Here is a 10286-nt window from a genome sequence, read left to right as displayed (position 1 = left end):
CACGGAAAACCTCAAAAGACCTTGCGTATGCGGCAGCGGCATTTATTAAATGCAGCTGGTGCCGTTTAACTTTGTTTTCCATGTTTTGACGAAAAATACCATCCTGCCATTGTACTCGTAATGTCGAAGCGACGATTAATTGTACATGTTTCGAAAGCCAGCTGTGCCGGTTAAAACGTGGAGGTAACAAGTGGTTTCGGGCTCCATCCAGATATAAGGGATTTCTCAAATCACGGACAAGCATACGTTTTCAGTATCACTTTAGGCTTTTGCTCGTTTGCTAGTCGATAGTTGTGAATATTATATTATTTGTGATAGTAAAAATTTGTTGACTGTCAAATAACATTGTAAATTTAGTAAAAGTTCATCCGATTACACGTATTTGTCCCACTATGTCAATTGTAATATAAATAGTAAAGAAAATGACTGTGTTAGAAATTAAAAAAAAAAAAACCTGAGGATTGGGACTCGATCCAGCGATTACGGGGCTTGAACGCTACCTACTAGGCTGCCGCCGCTTTCTGGTAAAAACGCCCACACACATGTATATATATGACGACCCAAATTATCTTGTGATTTTCTCAATAACGCTTGAGAAGTACGTGCTACTGGTTACACATTTTGTTGTCCTAATGGAGTACTACGAGGTACGAATTTTGTAGTAAATCCGCGTTCCAAACGTCGTGGTCTCCCCTTGTCAGTGATTTATTTGTTTGACATCCCATTATTTTCATATATGATCAGACCGTAATAATAAGTAATACGGCGTATAAAAAAATTTTGGAATAGGAAAACAAATTTTATTGTGTTATTAAGGAGAAAATAATACATGATAGAAAGGATAAATAGAGAACAGTTCCCTTTACCTGTTTCTTTCAATTGGGAGGGTCATGATATACTCTTAGAGCCTTCCTCACGTCCTTAAATCTTCTGCTCTACTGTGATAATTGCTATATGTATGTGTATTTTTAGACTACAATTGTGTTCAAATGTGTGTAAAATCTTATGGGACTTAACTGCTAAGGTGACCAGTCTCTAAGCTTAACACTACTTAACCTAAATTATCCTAAGGACAAACACAAACACACCCGTGCCCGAGCGAGGACTCGAACCTCCACCGGAACAAGCCGCACAGTCCATGACTACAGCGCCGCAGACCACTCGGCTAGTCCCGCGCGGCTTTAGACAACATCTAAGTTGTTTGTTTGTGGGATATGACCCTGTTATTTGTTACGGCTGTTACTTCATCCATTTGCCCGCGTCATAAGCGGGAAATGAGCCTGAGAAGAGTGACCTCGAGCCTCCCCTCCCCTCCCTGAGGAGGACTTGTTCTCTGTGTTCTGGTTTAGTGTTTGTATAGCTAAGTCTTATTACATTTTCACGACTGCACGTTACCTACTACGAGTGCTTATCGCAGCCGTGGCTGGTCGATGAGCTGCGTTAAAGCGTGCAGAAGCCGAGATTCGGCACCACCGAGAGCCGCGCCGTACACGTGGACACTGCTTGCGTAAACGTGGAACTTGAGGCGAAAAATACCATCCCCTCTGGATCCTTCTATATCCATTCAACTATATTTACTTCATGTTTCTTAGTATTTAATGGTGTTAGGATGACAAGTACTTCATTTAAAGATTCACATCAGATCGATATTTCATAGTGAAATACACCATTCAAACATAACTAAATAAATTTGCTTTCTAGTTTTTTATGATATATTATCTTGGGCACTATTTTATTTTGTAATTTCTTAATATCATATTTTATGCTAAAATATTTCTATAAATCTCTTTTACATTGTGACTCCTATTAAGAAGCTCCGGGAAGCCCTATATTTCCAATGTTAAAATAGCGCTTATGTATTACACGTTTTCCCAGAAATCATTTCAGCTTGGCAGTTCAAATTTTAACAGGTTATTTATTAGAATATTGACTACAACTTAACACACGGATTTTTAAAAATTTAAATTCAGTTGTTAGAAATTAATTTTTTCTATTGTAATGAAAATTCACTACTTTTTGTACCTTTTTGTTTTAATTCAATATGGTACAAGTTTTCGGAGAAAGGCTGTGTTGAGTTAGGCGGAGAAGACTGTAATATTTCCTGAAAATTTGGAGCATATTGGTTTGGTAGGTCCTGATAAAAAATACTATGTGTATGAAACGATAAAACTTTTGGGAATCGAGCGACAGAGTTTGGATTACCTTTTTAGTGCATTCCAGGCCCATAGGTTGGATTGTCTTCATCTTCTGCAAACCCCTCCTCCAGCTTCCCCTTGGCACTCCTCCTGTTCATTCTGGATTGTATTTCTAGGCTATTTACAGCTCTGTCAGCAGCCGGAAGATGTTCCTTGTCTGAAGCAAACATCGTTCGTACCATGTTGAAACCTATCGTCATACCCATATTTCCTAATATATTGCACCTCATATCGTTGCAATCATTGAAAGTAGCAACAGCATCATACACATCAAAGTGAAGTGTTTCTATTACAACAAACACAGATTCGGGTTTTCTCGACCGTATAACACTATTTACACTTTCGTTCTGGTTTTGAGTTTTTCCATGAACACACGTTTTCAATAGTTCAGTTGTTGTTAAGTCTTTGAAAATAAGTGTTATTACCGCATTGGGCAGACTATGTTTATGAGTGTACACTTCGCCAGTTGCCAATCCCTTGTTGTACTTGCACCACACGTTTTCTCCTTTGAAACACAAGTAATGACGGAGACTTTCATCGGTTGAAAATGTATGCAGAAAAGATCCCAAACAGCCTTCTTTATTTCATCAACTCTGTGTGTTTTGCTTAATAGCCACTCGACAACAGTTCTGCATTTTGTCAATTTCACTGTCAGTTAACCTCCCATTTCCATCGGACCCTTTACCATCACTGAGGTTTTGTTTCTTGTATGACGCTTTCAGTCGCCGAAGTCTTCATAGCAATCGTTTCTGCACGTGTCCAATACACTCAAATCCCTTCGCTACAACATCAGCACCATACGGCTTCAGGTCTTTAATATGAAACTTCTAAAATCACCGTCACCAAGGTAATTCACACATCGCGTTTTATCACACACAACAGTACGTTGAAATATACTAGCAACACCAGCCACTTCCATTACCCCACTACTGCCACTGCAGTTAGTTGTGCAGTTATTTTCGTGTGTACCTTTATTTTTTTGTGTGTACGTGCAATATTTACACCTACAACAGTTCCAAAAGGCGTTCGTGTGTGAACACTTACCACACTTCAGTTCCAATTCATTACAAGTCCTACATGATTTTTTTTATAGAGGGTTCCAGGCAGATTTCACTACACTGAACACATCTTACACAGTTTGCAAAAAATCCGTTGAGAACTGACATATCACATATTTCATTTACATCCGATTCACACATAAAACATTCATAGTTTCCACCAAATGAACCAAGCTTCCCCTGCGAAAAAGTTTCTTTGTCATTTTCTTTGCAATGGGCAGCTGTATTAGCAAGGTTAGGTTCACATACTTTTTTATCGTCTTCATTGTTTACGGTAATAACACATGCCTTTGGTTTTTCCTACATTTCTCATTTGCTTAAAAACCTTCAGATGATTTATAGTCACTTTGCGTTTATCCATAATTACACTTCAATAAAACAGAGACATCAATGAGCAAAATTCACTACGAATATTTTCAGGTTTACAAAAGGGTAAATAAACATGAAACACACGACAGTCGAGGGAGCCATATATGTCGAACTATAACAGGTTACGCACAACAATTATTTTGTAACACTTATTTTCTCTCACATCACTAAAATGTACATGATAAGCATGTAGATTGATGAGTACAACATTTGACAACTGTTCAACAACGCCACAGTGGGTCTCGCCCATGTAGAACGTATTTCGCAAATATTTTAAAAATAGTTGCCGTCTTCTAAACTCAATACATAACACATAAATCAAAACGGGAAACTCAGTAGAATTTAAAAATAGAAAAAAGTCTAAATTGAACGTTTATGATTTTGAACCTTTCTGGAGCCCTTTCAGAGGAAGAAGTGAAATTGGGCTCTACTTTTAGTATGTGACATGCCTATTTTGAAAACATATATTACCAATACTTCTAAAGAGAACTGGTGGCTGTTCCAGCCGACAATATGTCAAGAATGTGCGTTATTGATTTTTTTCCTTGCTACTACGTTACATGAAAATAAACGCACTTAAGATAATGCTTGTTTATCTTTAAGGCAAAAGCAAAGGTCATCAGTGTTTCTACAATTTCACACTGGTTTAAAGTGTACCCTCTTCTCATATTTCCTTGCGGATTAATCCTGTATGCCGTTTTACGGGTAATGCTTGAACCCACTGAGCTATCCAGATGCGACTCATAATCCACTTTTGCAACTTTACGGCTGATAGCACTCGTGGAAGGAAGGATATTGCAGAGAAGTGGCTTAGCCACAACCTAAGGTATTGTTGCAAAAGTGTATTTCTGCTATGCAGAGCATCGTGTGTGCTGGTGTGAAACTTCCTTACTGATAAAAACAACGTGCCAGGTTGGGGTTGATTTCACATTTTGCGGTTTACAGCCATTGATATCAAGGCACGACTCGCGACCATTCCTCAGGACTTGACTTCTGCCAGCACCTCATCCTTACATTCAACTGCAGAGGGCAAGATTCATTCTGAGAATAGTCCCCTGGGCTGTGTTTAAGCCGTTCTTTCACTATATGGGTTTTATCAATTGTGCTTGTCCCGTAAGGTATGCAAGATAACTGTGTAATTTGGAAATCTGGAGGCAAACCACAGAATAGACAGTTGCTCAGGTCAGTAACAACTCACCAAACGCTAATCTGCTAGGAAGTTTCAGTCATCAGTGTTGCTTACAGACCAACAATGCTGATAGGTTACCGTACATCTCTAGCATACACACCCCTGGTCGAAAGTGACTGCTAGTCCATACTGGCTGCTCGTCGATACCAACTGCAAGTCGATAATGGCTGCTGGTTGATACTGGCCTGAGGTCGATTCTGACTGCTGGTTGATGCTGACGTGCCAGGTCGATACTGAATGCTGATCGATACTGATTGCTGGTCGATGCTGACTGCTAGTCGATACCGAATGTTGTTCGATATTAGCTGCTGGTCGATATTGACTGCTGGTCGATAATGAATTCTGTTTGATACCAACTGTTAGACGATACTGACTCCTGGTCGATTATAACTGCTGGTCGATAATAACTGCTGGTTGATAACGACTGCTGGTCGATAATGACTGCTGGTCGATGATGACTGCTGGTCGATAATGACTGCTGGTCTATAATGACAGCTGGTCGATAATGACTGCTGGTCGATACTGACGGCTGGTCGACGTTGTCCGCTGGTCGATACTGTCTGCTGGTCGATAATTACAGCTTGTCGATACAGCTGGTCGATAATGCCTGCTGGTATATAATGGCTGTTGGTCGATAATGACTGCTGGTCGATACTGGCTGCTGGTTGATGCTGACTGCTGGTCGAAGCTGACTGCTGTTCGACACTGACTGCTGGTCGATACTGACTCCTGGTCGATATGTAGAATGTCAGTACTAATTGTACATTACTTCTGAGCCATATGGTAACATTATTTCTAGTTGTAACTGATTAAAACATATATGTAGACTTAAAAAATATAGGTAGCTTTCCCCAAAATATTTGAAAGCATTACAACAGTTTGCTGATGCATGGCATTTTTTTAAATATGTAAATGTAGTTACTGGTATTAAAATCATTCTTTGGAAACGTTTGGTGAAGTATTAATATTATTATTTAGTTCTTTTAGTAGACGAGTATTAATTGATGTTCAACATTTTATTTTCAGTCCTCTATCTTGGTACATAGGTGTTATAGTGCCGTAGAACAAAAATTCTGGTAAGAGATGTGGCAAAATTGAGGCAATATGACCCATGCAAATGTCCACACAATGCGTGTGATTCTTCAGTTTAATGAATCTGCCAAGTTTGCAATGGCATTATGAACACTGCATGCAACTGTCTTCCAAGACCTTTTGGTACAGGATCTTACAAGTACAGTTATGGAGTTTTCGGGATTATTTCTTACACACAGTAGAAATTTCATTTGATTTATTGCATACAATTATATTATGAGTCAAAATCATTATATTCAATGTAATTATCTACGTTGATTGCAATTTAAATTCTTTTTAGTATATACCTTAACGGGTTTTGGCCACATCTCTCATCAGAATAACATTCAAAACTCGATACACTCTACCTCATCAATTTTACAGAAGGCAACTAAAAGTACACATGTTAGAGGAAATAGAAATCTTTACTCACGGAAAAAGAGAATCGCAGCTCATGGCTGACAGGAGAAATGACTTCAGATTAAACCAGTACCTTGCCATCTTCAACGACTTAGTACTGCAGCAGTGCGGCGCGTGGGGTGGGCTGGAACCAGGATGGTACTCGCCTGCCGTCCATCGTGTGTCTGTGTGTGTGTGTGTGTGTGTGTGTGTGTGTGTGTGTGTGTGTGTCGGGACCGCGGGCCATGGCTGGTATGACCACGTTTGCCGTGTCAACATGTTAAACTCAACAGCCGCGAGATGAAGGCGGGGTAAATGTCGATAGCTCTTTATGTTATATTAACACCCTGACTATGTATGCTATCAATGAAGTCAATATGTTTTATATCCTCACAAAAAGAATGCGAGGCTGTGATACAGCTACGTTAAACACTGCCTTGCATTATTTTAAAACCAAGCATTAAAGTGTTTTTAATAGACAGTTGCCCAATTTCTTTTTATATATTATTTTTTTATGAAATGGCTGTATGCTATTTCTTAAGAAAGGACTGTGTGTTTAATTTCTGTATGTTACCTTCAATTTTAGTGTGATGGTTCCAGTACATTATTTCCCTAATTATTTTTTGTAATGGCTGTAAGCTTAATTTGTAGACGCTATTTTGAATTTTAGTAGGGGTAGTCCAATTGCAATTAATGCTGAACGCCACTTTAACAGCCCCATATTGTTACTTAAGTTAAGTCTGCCTCACTAAACGGCGATAGTCATAGAACAAGTGTACATTTGAATTAAAGAGGTACGGCGTTCTGTGCTTTTAAATATGGTGTGTCTTCATTTTGTTACTGTATTTCTGACTGAAATATTATTTCTCATTTGTTGTGTTTGTTTTACTTATTCTGACGGTGGCTGTGACCATAACGGAGAAAGGTGTATATTTTCGAATAAATGAAATGTAAATAGCGATCAAACTGGACAATTATGTTGAGTGTAACGTCGAGCCCAGCGTCGGATAACATCACTACTTTCTCTGGTTTAGGCCTTAAGGAAGAATTTCTCCAGGCATTCAGATAGCTCTTTGTTAATGTCCTCACAAGAGTTCAGGTTGTAACAAGAATGAAGGGTGCTCACAACTCACGTCAATGACCACTAACACTGGTCCACGATGGATTTTTTTTACAGAAGCCAAAGTAGCTGTTTTCTATAGCTTTCGCCTAGGTCAGGATTCTAAATACGTTGAAACTTTAGGCTCCACATTAGGATATACACATTGAGATTATCTGGTTTATTCGCGCCGTATTAGCCTTCTTCTTAACCCCTTTGTGATCTTCTCTGTTCCGAGTCGTGAAAACGACTTACACAAATACCAAAATGCTGCTTCGTTCCCGTGCATATTCTTAACCAGTGCGTCGTGAGTCCCAACTTAATGTACACTGGTGAGGAAATAGTTTTTTTTTTCGATTCAATAGAGGCTCTTCTGCAATATTTTGTGAACCAGGCACCAGAGCTGTTCCTGGAGTGTGGAGTGTTTTTCTCTTGCGCGAGTGTCCTATTCAAACAGGCAATAACAGTAGTTAGCGTAATCCTCTTTCAAACCCAACAGCATCCCAATGTTGAAACCCCCCACGTACCAGTCATTCATGTTTATTGTAATTAACACAGTTTACAATGTATTTCACTATCGTAGAACCTTCTTCAACTAAGGTACCATATCCGACGGGGATGAATGGACTTTCAGTACTATTGTGTAAAGTACTACTTTCAGGCTTATTTTTGAGCCACCTATAAAGAGCCTCCATTTGTCTGGCTTGTGTATGATGTTGAGATCTTGCAACAAACTACAGTAGGTAATGTAGCAATTCAGTACTGAAATGACACTCAAGTTATATCTGATGCTCCCGAAAACCAGAAACACGCTCTGTTTCAGCGAGGAGATTCCACTGCTGCAGTCGTGGTGCATAGAGCTCGGATACATGCTATGTAGGATCAAAATCCCTTATCAGGTCACTGAATGAACTTTGTTTGAGTTTGGCTCGTTCTCCATATGACGGTGGTGGTTTTTCAGCAGTATTTGTCGGTTCATCGTCATCGATATCAGGCTTCCAGAATGAGATTTTCACTCTGCAGTGGAGTGTGCGCTGATAAGAAACTTCCTGGCAGATTAAAACTGTGTGCCCGACCGAGACTCGAACTCGGGGCCTTTGCCTTTCGCGGGCAAGTGCTCTACCAACTGAGCTACCGAAGCACGACTCACGTCCGGTACTCACAGCTTTACTTCTGCCAGTATCCGTCTCCTACCTTCCAAACTTTACAGAAGCCCTTCTGCGAACCTGGATACTGGCAGAAGTAAAGCTGTGAGTACCGGACGTGAGTCGTGCTTCGGTAGCTCAGTTGGTAGAGCACTTGCCCGCGAAAGGCAAAGGTCCCGAGTTCGAGTCTCGGTCGGGCACACAGTTTTAATCTGCCAGGAAGTTTCATATCAGCGCACACTCCGCTGCAGAGTGAAAATCTCATTCTGGAAACATCCCTCAGGCTGTGGCTAAGCCATGTCTCCGCAATATCCTTTCTTTCAGGAGTGCTAGTTCTCCAGGTTCGCAGAAGAGCTTCTGTAAAGTTTGGAAGGTAGGAGACGAATACTGGCAGAAGTAAAGCTGTGAGTATCGAACGTGAGTCGTGCTTGGGTAGCTCAGTTGGTAGAGCACTTGCCCGCAAAAGGAAATGGTCCCGAGTTCGAGTCTCGGTCGGGCACACAGTCTTAATCTGCCAGGAAGTTTGATATCAGGCTTCATTGCGCCACATATCGGGGAACATGAACTGGCAATTCTTCTTAATGAGTCAGAGGGTAAATGACAGAATGCCAGGGTATTGAACATCTCTCTTGCTCTTGCTCTTGGTATTGACTAGTCTCCTCAAGGGAGGTGCCATACAGCCATAACAACCCAATGCACGATTTGCGGCTACACGGTCATATGAACATAATTATTCAATTTCTTCATCTATCATTTGATCACTACACGGCTACTGCCAACTGCCATGACACTCGTTCCAGTAACAAGTGAACTAACACAGTACAAGAGCACAAATCCGTGACAAATGACAGTTAGAGTGGCCTATGGTTTCTACATTCTATAATGCTCACGTGACTGGATGTTGTGCACATTAATTGTGCTGTAAAGCGGTGATGCCGACTAGTACTGGAAGAGTCCACATAACTCACCCACAGCAGCGGAACCCTCGTCGTACTCCTTTGCGTGTAGCTGTTACACTGAACCGCCAGAGAAACTGGCGTAGGCATGCGCATTAAAATACGGAGATATTTAAACAGGCAGAATACGGCGCTGCGGTCGGCGCCACCTGTATAAGATATCAAGTGTCTGGCGCAATTGTTAGATCTGTTACTGCTGGACGGCCGGAGTGACCGAGAGGTTCTAGGCGCTAGAGTCTCGAACCGCGCGACCGCTACTGTCGCAGGTTCGAATCCTGCCTTGGGAAGGTGATGTGTGGCATGTCCTTAGGTTAGTTAGGCTTAAGTACTTTTAAGTTCTATGGGACTGATGACCTCGGAAGTTAAGTCCCATAGTGATCAGAGCCATTTGAACCACTTTTTGTTACCGCTGTTACAACGGTGCTTTTTAAGCGAGGCTGAGCGTTGTGTTATAATCGGCGATATGACACAGCATCTCCGAGGTAGCGATGACGTGGGGATTTTCCCGTAAAACCATTTCAAAAGTGTACCGTGAATATCAGAAATTCGGCAAAATGTCCGAAATCGCTGGGACCGGAAAAATATCCCGCAAGAACAGCGACTGGAAAGAAGTTCAGTGTGACAGAAGTACAACCCTTCCGCAAATTGCTGAAGATTTCAGTGCAGCCTGTGAACCTTTCAACGGAACATTATCGATTGGCGCTTTTGTAGCCGAAGGTCCACTCGTGTACTCTTGATGACTGCACGACACAAAGCTTTACGCCTCGCCTCGGCCCGTCAACACCGGCATTGGACTGTTGATGAC

At 41.1% G+C, this 10286-nt stretch overlaps 2 non-coding genes across 2 annotated transcripts; one reads left to right on the top strand and one right to left on the bottom strand.

Annotated features, from left to right (window-relative positions):
- Positions 1-8447: 8447 nt before the first annotated feature.
- Trnas-cga (transfer RNA serine (anticodon CGA)) lies at positions 8448-8522 on the bottom strand. The gene has a single exon. It is a non-coding gene; the product is annotated as a tRNA-Ser (tRNA).
- Positions 8523-8651: 129 nt separating this feature from the next.
- On the top strand, positions 8652-8726 carry Trnas-cga (transfer RNA serine (anticodon CGA)). The gene has a single exon. It is a non-coding gene; the product is annotated as a tRNA-Ser (tRNA).
- Positions 8727-10286: the final 1560 nt, after the last annotated feature.

This window comes from Schistocerca gregaria, chromosome 4 (assembly GCF_023897955.1).
Source record: "Schistocerca gregaria isolate iqSchGreg1 chromosome 4, iqSchGreg1.2, whole genome shotgun sequence".
Taxonomy (NCBI): domain Eukaryota; kingdom Metazoa; phylum Arthropoda; class Insecta; order Orthoptera; family Acrididae; genus Schistocerca; species Schistocerca gregaria.
The sequence above is the reverse complement of the archived record's forward strand: the minus strand, read 5'-3'. Positions and strand labels throughout refer to the sequence as shown.